This window comes from Oncorhynchus masou, chromosome 13, assembly GCF_036934945.1.
Source record: "Oncorhynchus masou masou isolate Uvic2021 chromosome 13, UVic_Omas_1.1, whole genome shotgun sequence".
In the NCBI taxonomy this organism is placed as follows: domain Eukaryota; kingdom Metazoa; phylum Chordata; class Actinopteri; order Salmoniformes; family Salmonidae; genus Oncorhynchus; species Oncorhynchus masou.
This window is the reverse complement of record NC_088224.1, coordinates 39954286-39979754: the sequence shown is the minus strand read 5'-3', so window position 1 is coordinate 39979754 and position 25469 is coordinate 39954286. Positions and strand designations below refer to the sequence as shown.

General features: G+C 44.4%; 1 long non-coding RNA gene across 1 annotated transcript; it reads right to left on the bottom strand.

The window, feature by feature from the left end:
• Window positions 1–4983: 4983 nt before the first annotated feature.
• Window positions 4984–23324, bottom strand: LOC135551436 (uncharacterized). Its single transcript, XR_010457306.1, has 3 exons — window positions 23136–23324; window positions 22890–23019; window positions 4984–7458 (listed from the first exon to the last, which is right to left on the bottom strand). It is a non-coding gene; the product is annotated as an uncharacterized LOC135551436 (long non-coding RNA).
• Window positions 23325–25469: the final 2145 nt, after the last annotated feature.

The following is a 25469-nucleotide window of genomic DNA, read 5'->3' as shown; positions in this document are numbered from 1 at the left end:
TGTCCCCATGGAAACCAGTGTTGGTCAACGTGACACTGTAATATGGATGTGCAAAATGGTATTTTTTTGCATGCAAGTAATTCAATTGCATATGTGGTGATGGGTGAGGGGTTTGTGTGTGCGGTACATGTGTGGTGTGTGGAGCATCAAAGGCCCACTGGTCCTTGTCATTCCCTGGTCCTCCCATGTATTCAGACCCTGGCTACAGCCTGTCACTGATGCTGATACTACCGGGGGGTTCTGACTACACCTATTGGGGAGGAAGAAAGGATGAGCTGACTACCCTCGTTCTCACCTTCTACTTGTATTTTATGTCCCTCTCTGTTCCCCCCTCTCTCTGTCTCTCTCTTTCTCCTATTTCTTTCTCAGCTACTCACCTTCCCCTGTGTGTGTATGTGTGTGTGTGGTGTGCGTGTCTCTGCCTCTGTGTGGGTGTGTGTGCGTGTATGTTTATCCTGCTCAGGGTGTTCCCTTCGTTCTCCTGCAGCTAGAAGCTGTTCCGTTGGTCACAGAGGAGACTCCCGGATCTCATTAACTTTCCTGTGTGTGTGTATGTGTGTGTGTGTGTGCGCGCGCGTGTGCATGCTCTGTCTTAAGCTTGCACACACATACAGTTTGAGGCATATCAAAATTCCTGTGTGCAAGCTTTTCTTCAGCTTGCATTCCATGTGCCAAGTAACTGTTTTTCTCAAAAATGTTGCGATTCACGCAGTGCCACAGTGTGTGATTCTGAATGGCTTCAGTAACATGAGCCTTTGGTCCTGCTCCAACTTACTGTATGGAAAGGAAATGAACAATCCCATTAGACAGTGAGTGGAAGCGTGTTGAATAATCTCTGATGCCAGATGGCTCTGAAGACTGCCTCCTCTAAGAGCTCTCTGGCTGTCAGAGCTCAGCTTGTGCGCTCTCTCTCTCTCTCTCTCTCTCTCTCTCTCTCTCTCTCTCTCTCTCTCTCTCTCTCTCTCTCTCTCTCTCTCTCTCTTCTGACCGAATCATTTTCTGGGTGTGCAAGCAGTTGCCTGTGTGTGCGTACGCACACACGTGTCCGTGCATGTGTGCGAGTATGTCCGTGTTTGCTCGAGCGCATGTGTGTATGTCAAGTGTCATATTAGTACAGAGAGCGTGGGAACCAGGTGCGGCTCCGGCCTTTGAGCATCGGTGGCCCGCCAGTATCGACGCTTGGAAATCAATGGACTCCTCGCAAAGCCGCTAACATGAAAGTAAAGACGTAATGAACCAGTAAAGAATTGACCTCCCACGCCAACTGGTTCCTTCAGAACATTTCTCAACACTAATAAGGCTTCATTTCAACTCGATAAATATATATTTTCAACACGCATGTTGATACATCTCATCTAGGGTCCTGAGTTTTTCCATGTCCGATTTATTGCGCTGTCAGGAAAGACTCAAGGCCCTTGTTAGGATAAATGCACAACATGAGCATTCATATGATCAACACAGAGTGCAGTCCTAATGCAAACAGGGGACATGTGTAGAATAGATATCTGTCCACATCAGACATGTGCATAGTTCTTCTGCCCCTCAGTGACTGAGATAAATCCCAACAGCAGGCAAGAGGGGGAGTCGAGGGAAAGTCTGTGAAATCATTATCATAAATGGTGTGAAACAGCAGACAGTGAGCCAGTGTGAGATTCTAAATCTCTCTATTGTCTGTGTGTGGGAGTGATAGATAAACGCCACAATTTGCGGGGTTTCGTACACATCAGTGGGTCTGTGTGTGTTGGGGAAGCGAGACGTTTTATGATGTTACAGTTGCTTATAATTAATACTGTTTTCAAACCACCAAATTACATGCATAATTGTACTTTTAAGGAATATTCATTTGAGTAGAGACAAAGTATAGAGGGAACTAATGAAAGGTCCAATGCTGCCGTTTGTGTCTCAATCACAGGAGGTTGGTAAGCACCTTAATTGGGGAGGACGGGCCCGTGGTAATGTCGGGTAAGCATGGTTTCCATGTGTTTGATGCCATTCCATTCTCTCCATTCAAGTCATTATTATGAGCTGTCCTCCCATCAGCAGCCTCCACTGATCTCAATATCAAATCATTTCTGGGTAATAATTAAGTACCTTACTTTGATTGTTTTCAATTAAAATGGTAAAAAAAAATGAAAAGATCAATAGGAAAGAGCAATTTCTCAAGCAAGAATTTTGCTAGGACTGTCTTGGAGAGGTCTCAATGGGGAAGGGAAAACTGAAAACTAGCTTTTATTGTGGAGTGCTTCGGAATTCTCTTTCTTATTGATCTAATAACTAACTTAACGCCTAGTGATGTCACCAGGAAGGCCAAAACAGTATTAGTCCAACCTCATAGTTTGGAAATATATATAAAATACAGGAAATCATGTTTTTGACTGCACTGTTTTTTTTTAAAGACTGAGCAATTATTGTGGGGTAAGGTTGACTTAACAGAAATCTCTGATATGGAAGTTGAGCGACCTCGTACCACCTCGCTCTCACAGGTCCTATCCTTATGTCCATTCCCCATGATCCCCTAAGATTCCTAGGTGTGTGTGTGTGTGTGTGCGTGTGCGTGTGTGCGAAATGTACTTCAAATAGTGCCCATTAGACAACTAGAAGGGTTGTTATTAGGGCAGTGTGAATTGAATTGGGGACACTTTGCGACTCCTCATTGACTGACGCTGAGAAAAGGTTTAGGATGAGGAAGGGAGCATCCAGACCAGATATAATGAAGGTCTGAAAGACAAGGGAAAGAAAATATAATAGGTAGGGAGAAGGGCAGACAGGTAGAGAGAAGGGCAGAAGGAAACAAAGAAAGAGGGAGGGAGGGAGGGAGGAGGGGATGGAGTGAAAGAGACGACCAGAGTGAAATGGGAAAAAGTGAGGAATATGAATGTCTGGAGCTCATTAACCAAACTCTCAGCCCTGTGACACCTCAGTTCCTCAATTACACCTCACTTACTTTCTCTCAGCTCATTCTTATTCCGATCACACCCACCATAGTAAATATTGACCCTCTCTCCACCTTACTCTCTCGTTCTCTCTTTCCACTTCTCGCCCAATCCCCACCTCCTCTTTCCATCCTCTCAATTCTATTCAGTTCAAAGGGCTTTATTGGCATGGGAAACATATGTTTACATTGCCAAAGCAAGTGAAATAAACAAGTGAACTAAACATAAAATGAACAGTAAATATTAGATTTAGATTTCCAATGGAATAGAGACATTTCAAATGTCAAATTGTGGCTACAGTGTTGTAACACTGTACAAATGGTACAAAAGGGGAAATAAACATGTATTTACAATAGTGTTTGTGCTTCACTGTTTGCCCTTTTTCTTGTGGCAGCAGGTCACAATTCTTGCTGTTGTGATGTCACACTGGTATTTCACCCAATAGATGTGGGAGTTTATCAAAATTGGATTTGTTTTCACATTTTTGTGGGTCTGTGCAATCTGAGGGAAATATGTGTCTCTAATATGGTCATACACTTGCCAGGAGGTTAGGAGGTGCAGCTCAGTTTCCACCTCATTTTGTGGGCAGTGGGCACAAAGCCTGTCTTCTCTTGAGAGCCAGGTCTGCCTATGGGGGCCTCTCTCAATAGCAAGGCTATGCTCACTGAGTCTCTACATATTGTGTTACAGAGTGGGGGACTAGTAACAATGGTGTATGTAGTCAGTAGTGTAAGTGAGTGGATGGGTGCATAGATGGTGATAATGAGGGGTGTTGTGAGGTTCCTAAAAGAAGCCCCAAAATGCCACAACAAAAAATAACAGTGTGTCTGCGAGTCTCTTCGATGTGTAGGAGAAAGGTATATTTATCCATGGGACACACGCGAGCCCAGGTGTTTGTCATGGAAACTCTAATCAAGTGAGAGAGACTTGGACAATTCTTCAAACAGTCAATCTTTATTTGATATCGATTTAATTATTGCAATAATGAAGATGGTCGGCTCAATGATTCTGAGTTGGGGCTTGCCTTTATATAGCCCAACCTGGTTCCATTTCCTTAATAATCCGCCACAACTGTCTCAATGTGTCAAACCAACCCATATCTACTGGATGAGGTGGCCATATAATCGGAGTCCTCTGTGTTCTCATGCGAGTAGTAAGAACGGTTTGTTCTTAGAATAGAGGATGTGGAGACACTTCGTTCGGAACAGAGACACCTCGTCACGAACAGACAGGTTTCAGAGTATAGAGGGTGGGGGTAAGAACACGAGATGTGCAGAGCCCTGGTAAATGAGGTACAGAGTTACGTGAAAACAGCGACTTACACAACCAGAGTAACAGGATTGTACACACCTATCATTTAAAGTAATAGTAATACTAATTCCCCCCATTTTGCTGACGACCCTCCCAGCTCCGCAAAACCGACAGTTAAGGAAAACAAGAGCGGTGAGAGAGAATTTGTAAGACAGAATGGGAGGGTCGTCACAATTGTCAAAGCTTTCCTTAATTGTAGGTCAGTCACAGTAGTGCGGTAGACTAAATAAGCCAAAGAACATTCTATATTGCGTCGTTTTTTAGTTCATTACTTGACACACTGGAAATAGATCTCTTTTTGTTTTCTCATGATTTGGTTAGGTCTAATTGTGTTGCTGTCCTGGGGCTCTGTGGAGTTTGTGTTTGTGAACAGGGCTAGTTTGCTTAGGGAACTCTTCTCCAGGTTCATCTCTCTGTAGGGGATGGCTTTGTTATGGAAGGTTTGGGAATCGCTTCCTTTTAGGTGGTTGTAGAGTTGATTAACGTCTCTTTTCTGGATTTTGATAATTAGCGGATATTGGCCTATTTCAGGTCTGCCTGTATTATTTTGTGTTTTACCTTGTAAACAGAGGATATTTTTGCAGAATTCTGCATGCAGTCTCATTTTGTTCTTTTTTTGTCGACATTTTGTGAATTCTTGGTTTATGAACAGACCCCAGACCTCACAACCATAAATGGCAATTGGATCTTGATAAAATAATGTATATGTTGAAAGATAATGATAAAATAATTCCACTCTGAAACCTTATAACTGTATGAAATTGATTAGAATCATAAAATTATAATCTGATGATGTGTGTAGTTTTAGTCAGAATTAGGTTAAACAATGTACAGTGGGGCAAAAAAAGTATTTAGTCAGCCACCAATTGTGCAAGTTCTCCCACTTAAAAAGATGAGAGAAGCCTGTAATTTTCATCATAGGTACACTTCAAGTATGACAGACAAAATGAGAAAAAAAATCCAGAAAATCACATTGTATGATTTGTAATTAATTTATTTGCAAATTATGGTGGAAAATATGTATTTGGTCACCTACAAACAAGCAAGATTTCTGGCTCTCACAGACCTTGTATGTGAAATGTCAGAATAATAGTAGAGAGAATGATTTAGTTCAGCTTTTATTTCTTTCATCACATTCCCAGTGGGTTAGAAGTTTACATTCAATTAGTATTTGGTAGCATTTCCTTTAAATTGTTTAACTTGAGTCAAACATTTTGGGTAGCCTTCCACACGCTTCCCACAATAAGTTGGGTGAATTTTGGCCCATTCCTCATGACAGAGCTGGTTTGTAGGCCTCCTGGCTCGCACTCACTTTTTTTCAGTTCTGCCCACAAATTTTCTATAGGATTGAGGTCAGGGCTTTATAATGGCCACTTCAATACCTTCACTTTGTTGTCCTGAAGCCATTTTGCCATAATTTTGGAAGTATGCTTGAGGTCATTGTCCATTTGGATGACCCATTTGCGACCAAGCTTTAACTTCCTGACTGATGTCTTGAGATGTTGCTCCAATATATCCACATAATCTATTTTGTGAAGTGCACCAGTCCCTCCTGCAGCAAAGCACCCCCACAACATGATGCTGCCACCCTCGTGCTTCACGGTTGGGATGTTGTTCTTTGGTTAGCAAGCCTCCCCCTTTTCCTCCAAACTTAATGATAGTCATTATGACCAAACAGTTCTATTTTTGTTTCATTAAACCAGAGGACATTTCTCCAAAAAGTATGATCTTTGTCCCCATGTGCAGTTGCAAACCGTGGTCTGGAGTTTTTATGGCGGTTTTGGAGCAGAAGCTTCTTACTTGCTGAGCAGCCTTTCAGGTTATGTCGATATATGGCTTCTTTTACTGTGGATATAGATGCTTTTTTACCTGTTTCCTCCAGCATTTTCTCATTGTCCTTTGCTGTTGTTCTGGGATTGATTTGCACTTTTCGCACCAAAGTACGTTCATCTCTAGGAGACAGAACGCGTCTCCTTCCTGAGTGGTATGATGGCTGCGTGGTCCCATGGTGTTTATACTTGCGTCCAATTGTTTGTACAGATGAACGTGGTACTTTCAGGCATTTGGAAATTGCTCCCAAGGATGAACCATACTGTGGAGGTATACAATGTTTTTTCTGAGGTCTTGGCTGATTTCTTTTGATTTCCCCATGATGTCAAGCAAAGAGGCACTGAATTTGAAAGTAGGCCTTGAAATACATTCACAGGTACACCTCCAATTGACTCAAACAATGTCAATTAGCCTATCAGAAGCTTCTAAAGCCATGACCTTCTTTTCTGGAATTTTTCAAGCTGTTTAAATGCACAGTCAACTTAGCGTATGTAAACTTCTGACCCACTGGAATTGTGATACAGTGAAATAATCTGTCTCTTAACAATTGTCGGAAAATATACTTGTGTCATGCACAAAGTAGATGTCCTAACCGACTTGCCGACACTATAGTATGTTAACAAGAAATTTGTGGAGTGGTTGAAAAACAAGTTTTAATGACTCCAACCTAAGTGTATGTAAACTTTCGACTTCATCTGTATTCTTAGCTAAATCCTAATTGGTATGTCACATTTTATGCTCCTTCCTCACAGCTTTGTGGAAGTTACCTGTGTTGCTGATGTTTAGACCAAGGTATATATCATTTTTTGTGTGCTCTAGGGCAATGGTATTTGTTGTTCTGGCAACTGGACCTTTTCTTAAACATAATTATTTTTATCTTACTGAGATTTAGGTCTGACGGAATCTGTGCAGAAGATCTAGACTCTGCTGTAGTCTCCCCTTGGTTGGAGACAGAAGCACCAGATCATCAGCAAACAGTAGACATTTGACTTCAGATTCTAGTAGGGTGAGGCCGGGTGCTGCAGACTGTTCTAGTGCCCTCGCCAATTCATTGATTCTCTCTCCCTCTCTCTCTCTCTCTCTCTCTCTCTCTCTCTCTCTCTCTCTCTCATATTGATGTGTCTCTCTTCCACTCCGTCTCTACACCTCCTCTCTCCTCCTCCTGTGCGTCTAGACAAGATAGACCATCAGATGAGCTCACCGAATTCCCCCGGCCCCCATTCGGCATCAGCAAAAACGACACTCGTCAAACATGGCATGAGATTAGTGACTTGCTCTCTCTTGGCACTTGTTCCCCCTCGTCTCTCTCCTCTTCTCTCACTCCTATTTTTTTTGAGAGGTCTCCCTTTGGGTTTGTTTGCTGGGTAGTGGTGATAGCGGTTGCCTGCAGGAGAGAAGAGGGAGCGGTGGGTAAATGACAAGTCTAAATGAGCGAAAATTAAAAAGGCAGCGGAGAACTATCAGTCTTTTAATAAGGCCCATGTTTATCACCGTTGGCAACGCCAAGCCACCTGCTGTTGTTGTGTTGGGAGGGTGGGTGGAAGGAGCGGGCATGGAAGTGGCATCACACTTTCCTGCCAGAGAAGCGTGCAGGAGGCAGTCAAGTGGAAGAAGAGAATGCATGATTTACCCTGTCGCTAGATACCTGTGTGTGTGTGTGTGCGTGTGTGTGTGTGTAGACATTCACAAACATTCTCTTGTCAGAGGAGGCTGTTTTGGTGTTGATGATGATGTATTTTATTGTATGCCAAATATGCCAGATATTGAAGTAGGGGGAAGCCAGAGGGAGGTGCTCATTTTGGAAGTGGGTTGCTCTTCTGACCCTTGAGCAGACCTTTGCTGACAAGTACCAGACCTTCATGTCATGCCTGAATAGCCTTAGTTATCAGTGCAAGCTTGTGTTGCTGATATTCTGGAGTCTTGGCCATGTAAATAGTATGTGTACGTGGCCTTCAGATTGCAGGCCTGCATTACTGTGATGACAATGTCAAAGTAGCTAGAAAGGCACTGCTCCGTGTTAGCGGTCATGGGCAGCCTTGCTGTGTGGAGAAGGAGGTGCCATCTGTAGTGTCCATATAAGGACACAAGGCGAGACCCAAATGCAGACACAGTAGGCAGATGGTAGAGCTCCGATATTTATTATAACAAAGGGAGCAGGCAAAGGCAGGTTGGGGACAGGCGAGAGTTCATAAACCAGGTCAGAGTTCAAACAGTACCAGACAATAGGCAGGCTCGAGGTCAGGCCAGGCAGGGGTCAGAAACCAGATCCGAGTCCAAAACAGTACAAAGGGATAGGCAGGCTGGTAGTCAGAGCAGGCAGAGGGGTCAGGCAGGTGCAAGCAAGGAAAACCGCTGGTTAACTTGGCAAACAAGACGAACTGGCACAGAGAGACAGGAAACACAGGGATATATACACCGGGGATAATAAGCGACACCTGGAGGGGGTGGAGACAATCACAAGGACAGGGGAACCAGATCAGGGTGTGACAGTCCAAATATTTGTGTCCCTTGAAATGTTCGAATCCTTCTCGACTGTAGTGTGATTTGTGGATTCAAATAAAATATTTTGTGTGCATGCATGCTGGCGTGAGTGCGTGTACCTGCATATGTGTGTGTGTATGCGTGTATGTAAGAGCATTTGGATGTACAGAATGTTAGCTACTATAGAATGATTTGAGCCTCCATTTAAACCCCTAGAGGGTTTAACATAATAGAAAGAAAGATCCCCATCAGAATCCGTCAGTTTAAGCAAGAGATATCTGCTGGGCTTTTTTGCATGGGCTGCGTCTCAACCCACCACATCCGCCTACGGCAGCCTTCTGCGTCTGCGGTGGAAGGATGCAGAGCTACAGTGCTGTTCATCAGACCAGGAGACGTCCCGAAAATTGGTCTTCTCACGAAAACGTCTGTAGCATCCCGAACGGTTTGGCCTACAAAACTAATATGACCACTCAATAGAAAGGGGAGACTCTCACAGGACTCGTCTAAGGGTAACCAATACAAATGAGTGGAAGTATGGAGGTAGTTTGGTGCCAACAACAATAAGGTGTTAAATATGTGTAAAAAATATATATATCTTCCAGTTATAGGGCAGATACTTCAAAATGTTCTTCCTTGTGATTTATTTATTTTGATTCATAAATGGAGAGGAGAACTTGAGAAATGCATGCACTCTGTACAGTGTCTGTGGGTGGGTGTGTGTGTGCGCTTGACTGCGTTCCTGTCTGTTTTAGTGTCTTGTCCTACAGCTGTCCGTATTGACGACCACTCTGAGATGAAAATGTGTCTTTGAGCATAATCAATGATGGGCCATTCATACTACGGACATGTCCTGCTTCCCAAATGGCATCCTATTCCCTTTAGGGTGCCCTACTTTTGACCAGGGCCCATAGGGAACTATAAAGGGAATAGGGTGCCATTTGGGACAAAGTGTGTATGTCCCAGTCACTGGGAAGAAAAGCCTATTAGATAGATAAAGTCCAGTGGACACAGTAGAGAGGAGATCAGGTCAGATAATCAGTGATCTGTGCCCTTACATCCCTAACAGAGTGGTGGTAAAAGCAGTCCCGTGATGCAAGTCAGTATTCGACTTCCATCCACGTCTGAGGACGTCAGGAGAGGACATGGAAACCAGCCACTAGGGGCAACAGTGAGCACTGTCATCTTCAAGTAGGTTTTTGGTTTTAGCTATGGCGTAGCGGATGGGCATAAGCATCTGCCTCTGATTCCAAAGGTTGTAAATTCAAATCCAGCGATCAAAAGTTGTGTCACGCCTTGGTCTTAGTATTTTGTGTTTTAGTTTATTAGTTGGTCAGGCCAGGGTGTGACATGGGTTTATTGTTTGTTGTATTCTTAGTGGGGTTTTTTAGTTATTGGGATTGTAGCTGATTAGGGGTGTGTGTTACATAGGTTTGGCTGCCTGAGGCGGTTGTCAATCAGAGTCAGGTGATTCTCGTTGTCTCTGATTGGGAACCGTATTTAGGTAGCCTGGGTTTCGCTTTGTATTTCGTGGGTGATTGTTCCTGTCTCTGTGTAGTGTTCACCAGATAGGCTGTAATAGGTTTCACGTTCCGTTTTGTTGTTTTGTATTTATTTAGTTATTTCATGTATAGTTCCGTTGTTTGTTTCACTAATAAACATGAGTAACCAACACGCTGCATTTCGGTCCGACTTTCTTGCGACAAACGAAGAACGTCTTTACAAGTTGTTTTTGAGATTTTTGTTTTAAGCCTATCCCTATCCTTAACTCTTACCTCAAGCATTCAGTGTTAATTCCTAAACTTAACCCTAACCTTAAAAATATAGAGTTAATGACTAAACTTAACTTTAAACACTTACAGTGCCTTGCGAAAGTATTCGGCCCCCTTGAACTTTGCGACCTTTTGCCACATTTCAGGCTTCAAACATAAAGATATAAAACTGTATTTTTTTGTGAAGAATCAACAACAAGTGGGACACAATCATGAAGTGGAACGACATTTATTGGATATTTCAAACTTTTTTAACAAATCAAAAACTGAAGAATTGGGCGTGCAAAATTATTCAGCCCCTTTACTTTCAGTGCAGCAAACTCTCTCCAGAAGTTCAGTGAGGATCTCTGAATGATCCAATGTTGACCTAAATGACTAATGATGATAAATACAATCCACCTGTGTGTAATCAAGTCTCCGTATAAATGCACCTGCACTGTGATAGTCTCAGAGGTCCGTTAAAAGCGCAGAGAGCATCATGAAGAACAAGGAACACACCAGGCAGGTCCGAGATACTGTTGTGAAGAAGTTTAAAGCCGGATTTGGATACAAAAAGATTTCCCAAGCTTTAAACATCTCAAGGAGCACTGTGCAAGCGATAATATTGAAATGGAAGGAGTATCAGACCACTGCAAATCTACCAAGACCTGGCCGTCCCTCTAAACTTTCAGCTCATACAAGGAGAAGACTGATCAGAGATGCAGCCAAGAGGCCCATGATCACTCTGGATGAACTGCAGAGATCTACAGCTGAGGTGGGAGACTCTGTCCATAGGACAACAATCAGTCGTATATTGCACAAATCTGGCCTTTATGGAAGAGTGGCAAGAAGAAAGCCATTTCTTAAAGATATCCATAAAAAGTGTTGTTTAAAGTTTGCCACAAGCCACCTGGGAGACACACCAAACATATGGAAGAAGGTGCTCTGGTCAGATGAAACCAAAATTGAACTTTTTGGCAACAATGCAAAACGTTATGTTTGGCGTAAAAGCAACACAGCTCATCACCCTGAACACCTATCCCACTGTCAAACATGGTGGTGGCAGCATCATGGTTTGGACCTGCTTTTCTTCAGCAGGGACAGGGAAGATGGTTAAAATTGATGGGAAGATGGATGGAGCCAAATACAGGACCATTCTGGAAGAAAACCTGATGGAGTCTGCAAAAGACCTGAGACTGGGACGGAGATTTGTCTTCCAACAAGACAATGATCCAAAACATACAATGGAATGGTTCAAAAATAAACATATCCAGGTGTTAGAATGGCCAAGTCAAAGTCCAGACCTGAATCCAATTGAGAATCTGTGGTAAGAACTGAAAACTGCTGTTCACAAATGCTCTCCATCCAACCTCACTGAGCTCGAGCTGTTTTGCAAGGAGGAATGGGAAAAAAATTCAGTCTCTTGATGTGCAAAACTGATTGAGACATACCCCAAGCGACTTACAGCTGTAATCGCAGCAAAAGGTGGCGCTACAAAGTATTAACTTAAGGGGGCTGAAAAATTTTGCACGCCCAATTTTTCAGTTTTTGATTTGTTAAAAAAGTTTGAAATATCCAATGAATGTCGTCCACTTCATGATTGTGTCCCACTTGTTGTTGATTCTTCACAAAAAATACAGTTTTATATCTTTATGTTTGAAGCATGAAATGTGGCAAAAGGTCACAAAGTTCAAGGGGGCCGAATACTTTCGCAAGGCACTGTAGAAAGGTGACATTTGCAGCAACTTTGAAATTTGATGTTTGAAAAATATGGATGAACATCTAATTCTGACATGAGACTGTGAGAGCAAGTCGGGTAAAAGACTCCATTTGAGCAGTGTGGTTCTGGTGTGGAGAGCTGACTGTGGTACCATCTTTATTAATTCCCCCTCCCAGTCCCTTATTCCGTCCTACCCTTATGGGATCCCCTGCATTAATTATTCATTCTAATTTGTTGATTAATTCTGCACGGCTACCCTAACTCTCCCTCTTGTCTCGCCCTTCCTCCCCTTCTGACTCGCTCTCTTTCCTTCTATCTCCGGTTCCCCCTCCTTTCCTTTATACCTCCCTCTCTCCCTCCCTCTCATCTCTCCCGCTCTCCTCCATCTCCCTCCCTCATTCTCTCTCTCTCTGTGACAGGATCCATTAGGATGTCTCTCATGGCTCGCCTGTTCCCCTGTAATAGATGACCTCACACGAATATTAATGTTCTGTAACATTAACAATATCACATCTTATTCTCCGGTTCCCCGCTCCCCCACCATACTATACCCTCTAAATACCCTTCAGTGCTCTCTCTCTCTCTCTCTTTCTCTCTCTCTCTCTTTCTCTCACATACTTTCTCTCTTGCATACTTTCTCTCTCTTGCATACTTTTTCCTCTCTCAGTAGGGGCTCTCGGTTTCAAACGAATAAAACAATGATTTTTTTCAACCACGCCTATCGGCTATGCCTACGCTGCGTTGCATGCCTCTTCTTTCTTCTTCTACCTATTCCCGATAAAAACAACTAGAGTCCATGCGCACAATGTAATCAAAATTCTCCATCTATAAATCTTCAGTTTTGGAACATTTCGGCTTCCCACTGCTCAATGAAAATAGCCTTCATTCCTACCACCGAAACAAGACGAAAACGCAAAAAATAACAACACAACTTTGTCTCCCGTCTGCATTCAAGCAGCACTTTGCAGCTGATTCTGACCAGGCTAAAGAAATTAGAAGAGCATTAGGTATGTTTATAGCCACGGATATGCGCAAATTCTCATGGCTGAGAAGAAAAGGGGGTTTAAACACCTTGTTAAAGTGCTCAAGACACCTTACGAACTTTGCGCTCTAGCACCAGAGCGTCAGCAAATAGGTAGTACCCGCTCTATATAAGCAAGCTAACTATTTTTGACTATATGCACACACACTGGACTCTCACACACACATACTTACACTGACACGCCAACACATACACACACTCTCAGTCAAACAGAACACGTACTCATTTGCAACACACACACTTACACACCAATCCATAACGCAACGTTAACCTCTTACACTTATGGTGGCGCTATTTCATTTTTGGAAGAAAAACGTTCCCGTTTTAAACAAGATATTTTGTCACAAAAAGATGCTCGACTATGCATATAATTGCTACTGTTCGAAAGAAAACACTCTGACGTGTCCAGAAATACAAATATCTTCTCTGTGCGTGCCCTTTAACGTGAGCTTCAGGCAAAACCAAGATGACTTGGCATCCAGGAAATGACAAGGGTTTTTGAGGCTCTGTCTTTCATGATCTCCTTATATGGCTGTGAACGCAAGAGGAATGAGTCTGCCCTTTCTGTCGTTTCCCCAAGGTGTCTGCAGCATTGTGACGTATTTGTAGGCAGATCGTTGGAAGATTGACCATAAGAGACCACATTTACCACGTGTCCGCCCGGTGTCCTGCGCCGAAATTGGTGCGCAAAAGTCACCTGCCAGTATTTTTCCATGGGGCACAGAGAGAGAAGCAAGCTTCCAAGAACTGCATGTCAATGAAGAGATATGTGAAAAAACACCTTGAGGATTGATTCCAAACAACGTTTGCCATGTTTCGGTCGATATTATGTAGTTAATCCGGGAAAAGTTTCACGTTGTAGGTGACTGCATTTTCGGTTCGTTTCGGTAGCCAGGCGCAATGTAGAAAACGGAACGATTTCTCCTACACACAGACGCTTTCAGGAAACACTGCGCATTTGGTATGTGGCTGGGAGTCTCCTCATTGAAAACATCAGAAGCTCTTCAAAGGTAAATGATTTTATTTATTTGGTTATCTGGCTTTTGTGAAAATGTTGCGTGCTACATGCTACACAAAATGCTATGCTAGCTTTGCATACTCTTACACAAATTAGTCAATTTCTATGGTTCAAAAGCATATTTTGAAAATCTGAGATGACAGTGTTGTTAAGAAAAGGCTAAGCTTGAGAGCAGACGCATTATTTTAATTTTATTGCGTTATGCTAATGAGCCTGAGGCTTAGTCACAATCCCGGATCCGGGATGGGGAGTTTCAAGAGGTTAACCTCTTGGAACTCTAGGGGTAGTATTTCATTTTTGGATAAAAAAAACGTTCCCGTTTTAAACAAGATATTTTGTCACGACAAGATGCTCGACTATGCATATAATTGATAGCTTTGGAAAGAAAACACTCTGACGTTTCCAAAACTGCAAAGATATTATCTGTGAGTGCCACAGAACTGATGCTACAGGCGAAACCAAGATGAAACTTCAAACAGGAAATGAGCAAAATTTTGGAAGCGGTGTTTTCCAATGTCTCCTTATATGGCTGTGAATGCGCCAGGAATGAGCCCACAATTTCCCCAAGGTGTCTGCAGCATTGTGACGTATTTGTAGGCATATCATTGGAAGATTGACCATAAGAGACCACATTTACCAGGTGTCCGCCCGATGTCCTGCGTCGAAATTGGTGCGTAAACCTCAGCTGCAAGTATTTTTCCATGTAATTCAGAGAAGAAAGCAGACTTCCACGAACGATATATCAATGGAGAGATATGTGAAAAACACCTTGAGGATTGATTCTAAACAACGTTTGCCATGTTTCAGTCGATATTATGGAGTTAATTTGGAAAAAAGTTTGCCGTTTTGGTGACTGAATTTTCGGTTTTTTTTGGTAGCCAAAAGGGATGTACAAAACGAAGCGATTTCTCCTACACAAAGAATCTTTCAGGAAAAACTGAACATTTGCTATCTAACTGAGAGTTTCCTCATTGAAAACATCCGAAGTTCTTCAAAGGTAAATGATTTTATTTGAATGCTTTTCTGGTTTTTGTGAAAATGTTGCCCGCTAAATGCTACGCTAAATGCTACGCTAGCTATCAGTACTCTTACACAAATGCTTGTAAAGCATATTTTGAAAATCTGAGATGACAGTGTTGTTAAGAATAGGCTAAGCTTGAGAGCTAGCATATATATTTCATTTCATTTGCGATTTTTATTGAATAGTTAACGTTACGTTATGCTAATGAGCTTGAGGCTATAACTGGATACAGGTTTTTTTCGTAGCCAAACGTGAACAAAACGGAGCGATTTGTCCTACACAAATAATGTTTTTTGAAAAACTGAACATTTGCTATCTAACTGAGAGTCTCCTCATTGAAAACATCTGAAGTTCTTCAAAGGTAAATGATTTTATTTGAATGCTTTTCTTGTTTTTGTGAAAATGTTGCCGGCTGAATTCTAGGCTTATAGCTATGCTAGCTATCAATACTCTTACACAAATGCTTGTTTAGCTATAGTTCAATAGCATATTTTGAAAATCTGAGATGACAGTGTTGTTAACAAAAGTCTAACTTGAGAGTAAATATATTTATTTCATTTAATTTGTGATTTTCATGAATAGTTAAGAAAAAAGATTGCAGTCAGAGTGCAGTATAACTGCAGTTGGGGTGCAGTCTAAATGCAGTATGCTGCAAATACTTCATCCAAAATAATGCCGTTTTTTCTTTACTGCAGTAATTTTGCAGTATAACTGCAGTGCAACTGCAATACACTGTAGTTATTCTAAACTCAGCAAAAAAAAGAAACGTTCTCTCACTGTCAACTGTGTTAATTTTCAGCAAACTTAACATGTGTAAATATTTGTATGAACATAACAGGATTCAACAACTGAGACATAAACTGAACAAGTTCCACAGACACGTGACTAACAGAAATGGAATAATGTGTCCCTGAACAAATGGGGGGTCAACATCAAAAGTAACAGTCAGTATCTGGTGTTACCACCAGCTGCATTAAGTACTGCAGTGCATCTCCTCCTCATCGACTGCACCAGATTTACCAGTTTTTGCTGTGAGATGTTACCCCACTCTTCCACCAAGACACGTACAAGTTCCCTCGGATCCAACAAGTCCCAGACGTGCTCAATGGGATTGAGATCCGGGCTCTTCGCTAGCCGTGGCAGAACACGGACATTCCTGTCTTGCAGGAAATTGCGACAGAAAGAGCAGTATCGCTGGTGGCATTGTCATGCTGGAGGGTCATGTAAGGATGAGCCTGCAGGAAGGGTACCACATGAGGGAGGAGGATGTCTTCCCTGTAAAGCACATCGTTGAGATTGCCTGAAATTACAACGAGCTCAGTCCCACAACGATAAACGTGAATCTAACCATCACCCCTGGTGAGACAAAACCACGTTCCGTCAGTGAAGAGTACTTTTTGCCAGTCCTGTCTGGTCCAGCGACGGTGGGTTTGTGCCGGTGATGTCTGGTGAGGAGCTGCCTTACAACAGGCCTACAAGCCCTCAGTCCAGCCTCTCTCAGCATTTTACGGACAGTCTGAGCACTGATGGAGGGATTGTGCGTTCCTGGTGTAACTCGGGCAGTTGTTGCCATCCTGTACCTGTCCCTCAGGTGTGATGATCGTATGTACCGAACCTGTTCAGGTGTTGTTACACGTGGTCTGCCACTGCGAGGACAATCAGCTGTCCATCTTGTCTCTCTGTAGCGCTGTCTGAGGGGTCTAGCAGTACGGACATTGCAATTTACTGCCCTGGCCACATCTGCAGTCCTCATGCCTCCTTGCAGCATGCCTAAGGCACGTTCACGTAATGAGCAGGGACCCTGAGCATCTTTCTTTTGTTGTTTTTCAGAGTCAGAAGACAGGCCTCTTTAGTGTCCTACGTTTTCATATATTTGACCTTGATTGCCTACCGTCTGTATGCTGTTAGTGTCTTGACGACCGTTCCACAGGTGCATGTTCATTAATTGTTTATAGTTCATTGAACAAACATGGGAAACAGTGTTTAAACCCTTTACAATGAAGATCTGTGAAGTTATTTGGATTTTTACAAATTATCTTTGAAAGACAGTTTACTGCAATCTTTTTTTGTAAGGGCTTACTTCTATTAAAGCATATTCAATGCCTATCATTCCTATTCCAATCAAGGTGACAAACATTGACAAATTCAATACCGCCTTGCACACTTGCCTGCATCTAGATGATCTAGGGTGTAATCGTTAGTCCAATAGTTGAATATGAGAGTTTCTATTGGACAAATTCAGGTATGTTTATTCCTGTTTGGTTCCGTTTAAGAAAGTTTTTCAACAGAATCAGCGGATTCAATACACCGCTGATCACACACAAAAACAGTTCACTTTCATAGCAGCAACATAAAATGAGTTTGGTCCCTTTTATCGTTGTATTCCTTCCCGCATCTACACGCTCTCCTCTGACCTTTTCCCTTCCTTGTGGACATCAGTGCACAACTCTTTCTGAGGCAACTACTCACCAGATTTTATGCACTGAAGTTTTGTATTGAAGTCAATGTCCTCCGGCTATACCATGGTGCTTCCCCACAGTATGCTGTTGAGGCTACTGTAGACCTTCATTGTAAACCACTGTGTTTTAATAAATTATTTGTTTTTTAATGTTTCATTATTTTTATGAAATTCACTGAGGAGGATGGCACTCCCTTTCCTCCTCTGGGGAGCCTCCACACGTTCACACTCATCACATACGTTTCTGCCACTTTCTATTATCTATCCTGTTGCCTAACTATATGTACAAAGAGTATCTACCTCAATTTCCTCGTAACCCATTGACTCTGTACTTGTACCCCATGTTTAGAGCCACGCTATCATTGCTCATTGTGTGTTTATGCCTCGTGTTACTATTTTGTTATTTATCTATTATGATTTTATTTGTTTGTATTTAAGCATAATACAGTTTCAATTTTTCTGAAGCATGTGACAATAAAAATGTGATTAATTTGATTTGATCTATGCACACACTTATTGACCCCCCCCCAACACACGCACTACATATGCCTACACACACATGCATTCTGACACCACACACAAATTCACATACTTTCACACTCACCACATATGCTGCTGCTACTGTCCATTATCTATCCTGTTGCCTAGTCACTTTACCCCTAACCTATATGTACAGTAAGTACATAGCTACCTCAATTAACTCTTGCACATGAACTCGGTACTGGTACTCCCTGCAAATAGCCAGGTTATTTTCTACTCTTTATTTTTATTTGTTACATTTGCAAATATATATATATATATATATATATATACGTACGTACGTACGTACGTACGTACGTACGTACATACACAGTGCCTTGCGGAAGTATTCGGCCCTGTAACGGGTTTCTTCTACCTCCTTCTCTAACGAAGAGGTGGAACAAGGATCGGACCAAAATGCAACGTGGTTCGTTCGATACATCTTTAATGATGAAAAACACGAACAATACAAAACAACAAACGTCGAAAACCGAAACAGCCCTGACTGGTGCAACAAACACAGAGACAGGAACAATCACCCACAAACACACAGTGAAACCCAGGCTACCTAAATATGGTTCCCAATCAGAGACAACGATAATCACCTGACTCTGATTGAGAACCGCCTCAGGCAGCCATAGACTAATCTGTACACCCCACACAACCCCAAGACGAAACACACTACAAACAAACTCATGTCACACCCTGGCCTGACCCAATAAATGAAGAAAACATAATAAAAATATAGACCAGGACGTGACAGAACCCCCCCCCCTAAGGTGCGGACTCCCGGACGCACAACAAAAACAATAGGGAGGGTCCGGGTGGGCGTCTGTCCATGGTGGCGGCTCCGGCTCGGGACGTGGAACCCACTCTATGAATGTCTTAATCCCCCCTCCTCGCGTCCTAGGAATGTCCACCCTCGCCGCCGACCATGGCCTAGTAGTCCTCACCCAGAACCCCACTGGACTGAGGGGCAGCTCGGGACAGAGGGGCAGCTCGGGACAGAGGGGCAGCTCGGGACAGAGGGGCAGCTCGGACAGAGGGGCAGCTCGGGGCAGAGGTGCAGCTCGGGACAGAGGAGCAGTTCGGGACAGAGGAGCAGCTCGGGACAGAGGAGCAGCTCGGGACAGAGGAAGCCCAGCACTGAGAGGAAGCCCAGCACTGAGACGAAGCCCAGCCAGGTAGTTGAATCCGGCAGATCCTGGCTGGCAGTTCTGGCAGATCCTGGCTGACTGGCGGATCTGGAAGAGTCTGGTTGACTAGCAGATCTGGAAGAGTCTGGTTGACTAGCAGATCTGGAAGAGTCTGGCTGACTAGCAGATCTGGAAGAGTCTGGCTGACTGGCAGATCTTGAAGAGTCTGTCTGACTGGCAGATCTGGAAGAGTCTGGCTGACTGGCAGATCTGGAAGAATCTGGCTGACTGGCAGATCTGGAAGAGTCTAGCTGACTGGCAGATCTGGAAGAGTCTGGCTGACTGGCAGATCTGGATGAATCTGGCTGACTGGCGGCTCTGGCGGCTTCTTGCAGACTGACAGCTCTGGCTGCACCATGCAGACTAACAGCTCTGGCAGCTCCTTGCAGACTGGCAGCTCCTTGCAGACTGGCAGCTCCTTGCAGACTGGCAGCTCCATGCAGACTGGCAGCTCCATGCAGACTGGCAGCTCCATGCAGACTGACAGCTCCATGCAGACTGGCAGCTCTGGCTGCTCCATGCAGACTGGCAGCTCTGGCTGCTCCATGCAGACTGGCAGCTCTGGCTGCTCCATGCAGACTGGCAGCTCTGGCTGCGCTAAACGGGCAGGAGACCCCGGCAACGCTGTAGAGGTGGAAGGCTCTGGCAGCGCTAAACAGGCGGGAGGCTCCAGCAGCACAGGAGAGGAGGAAGGCTCCGGCAGCGCTGGAGAGGCGAGGCGCACAGTAGGTCTGATGCGTGGTGCTGGCACTGGTGGTACTGGGCCGAGGACACGCACAGGAAGCCTGGTGCGGGGAGCTGCCACCGGAGGGCTGGTGTGTGGAGGTGGCACAGGATGGGCTAGACCGTGAAGGCGTACTGGAGATCTTGAGAGCAGTGTTGGCACAGGACGTGCAAGGCTAGGAATGTGCACAGGAGGCCTGGTGCGTGAGGCTGGCACCAACTTCACCAGCTGACTAACACGCACCTCAGGACGAGTATGGAGCGCGGACCCACGTGCCATTAAATCACTGACACGTTCCGTCGGGTGAATTACATGCAAAAAGCACCAACACAGCAACTCCCTAATTTCTCTCTCCTCCAATTTCCCCATTAACTCCTTCACAGTCTCTGCTTCGCTCACCTCCAACACCGGTTCTGGTCTCCTCCTTGGCTCCTCATGATAAACAGGGAGAGTGGGCTCAGGTCTGACTCCTGACTCTGCCACACTCTCCCTGAGCCTCCCCCGCCGCGCTGCCTCCTCATACCAGCGCCTCTCAGCTTTCGCCGCCTCCAGTTCTTCTTTGGGGCGGCGATATTCACCAGGCTGATCCCAGGCTCCTTCTCCGAACAATTTCTCCTCCCAAGTCCTGAAGTCCTGTGATCGCTGTTGCTGCCTTTGTTGCTTCTCCTGTGGCTCCTGCCTGTTGACACGTTGCTTGGTCCGTTTGTGGTGGGTGATTCTGTAACGGGTTTCTTCTACCTCCTCTAACGAAGAGGTGGAACAAGGATCGGACCAAAATGCAACGTGGTTCGTTCGATACATCTTTAATGATGAAAAACACGAACAATACAAAACAACAAACGTTGAAAACCGAAACAGCCCTGACTGGTGCAACAAACACAGAGACAGGAACAATCACCCACAAACACACAGTGAAACCCAGGCTACCTAAATATGGTTCCCAATCAGAGACAACGATAATCACCTGACTCTGATTGAGAACCGCCTCAGGCAGCCATAGACTAATCTGTACACCCCACACAACCCCAAGACGAAACACACTACAAACAAACTCATGTCACACCCTGGCCTGACCCAATAAATGAAGAAAACATAATAAATATAGACCAGGGCGTGACAGGCCCACTTGAACTTTGCGACCTTTTGCCACATTTCAAGCTTCAAACATAAAGATTTAAATCTGTATTTTTTTGTGAAGAATCAACAACAAGTGGGACACAATCATGAAGTGGAACGACATTTATTGGATATTTCAAACTTTTTTAACAAATCAAAAACTGAGAAATTGGGCGTGCAAAATTATTCAGCCCCCTTAAGTTAATACTTTGTAGCGCCACCTTTTGCTGCAAATACAGCTGTAAGTCGCTTGGGGTATGTCTCTATCAGTTTTGCACATCGAGAGACTTGCAAAACAGCTCGAGCTCAGCGAGGTTGGATGGAGAGCATTTGTGAACAGCAGTTTTCAGTTCTTTCCACAGATTCTCGATTGGATTCAGGTCTGGATTTTGACTTGGCCATTCTAACACCTGGATATGTTTATTTTTGAACCATTCCATTGTAGATTGTGCTTTATGTTTTGGATCATTGTCTTGTTGGAAGACAAATCTCCGTCCCAGTCTCAGGTCTTTTGCAGACTCCATCAGGTTTTCTTCCAGAATGGTCCTGTATTTGGCTCCATCCATCTTCCCATCAATTTTAACCATCTTCCCTGTCCCTGCTGAAGAAAAGCAGGCCCAAGCCATGATGCTGCCACCACCATGTTTGACAGTGGGGATGGTGTGTTGTAGTTGATGAGCTGTGTTGCTTTTACGCCAAACATAACGTTTTGCATTGTTGCCAAAAAGTTCAATTTTGGTTTCATCTGACCAGATCACCTTCTTCCACATGTTTGGTGTGTCTCCCAGGTGGCTTGTGGCAAACTTTAAACTACACTTTTTATGGATATCTTTAAGAAATGGCTTTCTTCTTGCCACTCTTCAATATAGGCCAGATTTGTGCAATATACGACTGATTGTTGTCCTATGGACAGAGTCTCCCACCTCAGCTGTAGATCTCTGCAGTTCATCCAGAGTGATCATGGGCCTCTTGGCTGCATCTCTGATCAGTCTTCTCCTGGTATGAGCTGAAAGTTTAGAGGGACGGCCAGGTCTTGGTAGATTTGCAGTGGTCTGATACTCCTTCCATTTCAATATTATCGCTTGCACAGTGCTCCTTGGGATGTTTAAAGCTTGGGAAATCTTTTTGTATCCAAATCCAGCTTTAAACTTCTTCACAACAGTATCTCGGACCTGCCTGGTGTGTTCCTTGTTCTTCATGATGCTCTCTGCGCTTTTAACAGACCTCTGAGACTATCAAAGTGCAGGTGCATTTATACGGAGACTTGATTACACACAGGTGGATTGTATTTATCATCATTAGTCATTTAGGTCAACATTGGATCATTCAGAGATCCTCACTGAACTCCTGGAGAGAGTTTGCTGCACTGAAAGTAAAGGGGCTGAATAATTTTGCACTCCCAATTTTTCAGTTTTTGATTCGTTAAAAAAGTTTGAAATATCCAATAAATGTCGTTCCACTTCATGATTGTGTCCCACTTGTTGTTGATTCTTCACAAAAAAATACAGTTTTATATCTTTATGTTTGAAGCCTGAAATGTGGCAAAAGGTCGCAAAGTTCAAGGTGGCCGGATACTTTTGCAAGGCACTGTACATACATACATACATACATACACATATCAATACACACATACTCTACCATTCAAAATATTGGAGTCACTTAGAAATGTCCTTGTTTTTGAAAGAAAATAACAGTTTTATTACATTAAAATAACGTCTAATTAACCAGAAATACAGTGTAGACATTGTTTATGTTGTAAACGACTACTGTACCTGGAAGTGGCAGATTTAATGGTATATCTACATATGCGTACAGATGCCCATTATCAGCAACCATCACTCCTGTGTTCCAATGGCACGTTGTGTTAGCTAATCCAAGTTTCTCATTTTAATCCAAGTTTATCTGTCCAATTACAAAAAAACATGTTCAGTAATCATCTCACTTGTTAGTGTACAATGTGACCATTGAGGCTATGGAGGACAGCAGTGTTGATCAGATGGAAAAATATCTTCTTATACCTTAGAGCTGTTTATCATGTCCGTTTTATCCACTGACCCCATATTGCGATTAAAGTCAAACACACAGTCTGGTTTGATCTTTCTCTCTCTCGTCAGGTGGTCCACTTTCCATGTGGCTCTATCTTCTTCTGTAGCTCCAAGGCATAGCGATTGGTGTCCTCAACTTCATCTCCCACCAGCTCCTCTGTCAGAAACAGCTTGAAGCACTCTGCCACAGAGGGAGATGACAAGGGGCTTTGCACTCCATACTGTGACTCATCAAAGCCAACAGCAGGGCCAGGAGGGGTGAAATGGCTGTCGGCCTTCCAGCTACCGCAGACATTCAAATCAAATCACAGTTTATTGGTCATATACACATGGTTAGGAGATGTTAATGCGAGTGTAGCGAAATGCCTGTGCATCTAGTTCCAACAGTGGAGTAATATCTAACAAGTAATCTAACAAATGTGCGATGGCAGTGTTGTAACGACGTTCTTCGTTTGTCGAATGAGAGTCGGACCAAAATGCAGCGTGTTGGTTACTCATGTATTTTAATGAAACAAATGAATCGCGGTACATTAAATAACTGATATAATTAAATAATAACAAAACGGAACGTGAAACCTATTTACAGCCTATCTGGTGAAACTACACAGAGACAGGAACAATCACCCATGAAATACAAAGTGAAACCCAGGCTACCTAAATACGGTTCCCAATCAGAGACAACGAGAATCACCTGACTCTGATTGAGAACCGCCTCAGGCAGCCAAACCTATGCAAAACCCCTACCCAGCCACAATCCCAATAACTAAAAAACCCCATTGCGAAATACAACAAACATAAACCCATGTCACACCCTGGCCTGACCAACTAATTAACTAAAACACAAAATACTAAGACCAAGGCGTGACAGAACCCCCCCTCCCCCCTAAGGTGCGGACTCCCGGACGCACCTCAAAACCATAGGGAGGGTCCGGGTGGGCGTCTGTCCATGGTGGCGGTTCCGGCTCGGGACGTGGACCCCACTCCATTAATGTCATAGTTCCTCCCCTTCGCGTCCTGGGATAATCCACCCTCGCCGCCGACCATGGCCTAGTTGTCCTCACCCAGAACCCCACTGGACTGAGGGGCAGCTCGGGACAGAAGGGCAGCTCGGGACAGAGGGGCAGCTCGGGACAGAGGGGCAGCTCGGGACAGAGGGGCAGCTTGGAACAGAGGAAGCCCAGCACTGATAGGAAGCCCAGCACTGAAAGGAAGCCCAGCACTGAAAGGAAGCCCAGCACTGAGAGGAAGCCCAGCACTGAGAGGAAGCCCAACCAGGCAGTTGAATCCGGCAGATCCTGGCTGGCTGGCAGTTCTGGCAGATCCTGGTTGACTGGCAGATCTGGAAAGGTCTGGTTGACTGGCAGATCTGGAAGAGTCTGGTTGACTAGCAGATCTGGAAGAGTCTGGTTGACTGGCGGATCTGGAAGAGTCTGGTTGACTGGCAGATCTGGAAGAGTCTGGCTGACTGGCAGATCTGGAAGAGTCTGGTTGACTGGCGGATCCTGGCAGACTGACGGCTCTGGCTGCTTCATGCTGACTGACGGCTCTCGCTGCTCCATGCTGACTGGCGGCTCTGGCTGCTCCATGCAGATTGACAGCTCTGGCGGCTTCTTGCAGACTGACAGCTCTGACTGTTCCATGCAGACTAACAGCTTTGGCAGCTCCTTGCAGACTGGCAGCTCCTTTTATTACCTTTATTTTACTAGGCAAGTCAGTTAAGAACAAATTCTTATTTTCAATGACGGCCTAGGAACATTGGGTTAACAGCCTGTTCAGGGGCAGAACGACAGATTTTGTACCCTGTCAGCTCGGGGATTTGAACTTGCAACCTTTCGGTTACTAGTCCACTAGGCTACACTGCCGCTCCACTGGCAGCTCCTTGCAGACTGGCAGCTCCTTGCAGACTGGCAGCTCCATGCAGACTGGCAGCTCCATGCAGACTGGCAGCTCCTTGCAGACTGGCAGCTCCATGCAGACTGGCAGCTCTAGCTGCTCCATGCAGACTAGCAGCTCTAGCTGCTCCATGCAGACTGGCAGCTCTAGCTGCTCCATGCAGACTGGCAGCTCTGGCTGCTCCATGCAGACTGGCAGCTCTGGCTGCTCCGAACAGGCAGGAGGCTCTGGCAGCGCTGGAGAGGAGAAAGGCTCTGATAGCGCTGAACAGGCGGGAGACTCCGACAGCGCAGGAGAGAAGAAAGGCTCCGACAGCGCAGGAGAGGCGAGGCGCACTGTAGGCCTGATGCGTGGTGCTGGCACTGGTGGTATTGGGCCGAAGACACTCACAGGAAGCCTGGTGCGGGGAGCTGC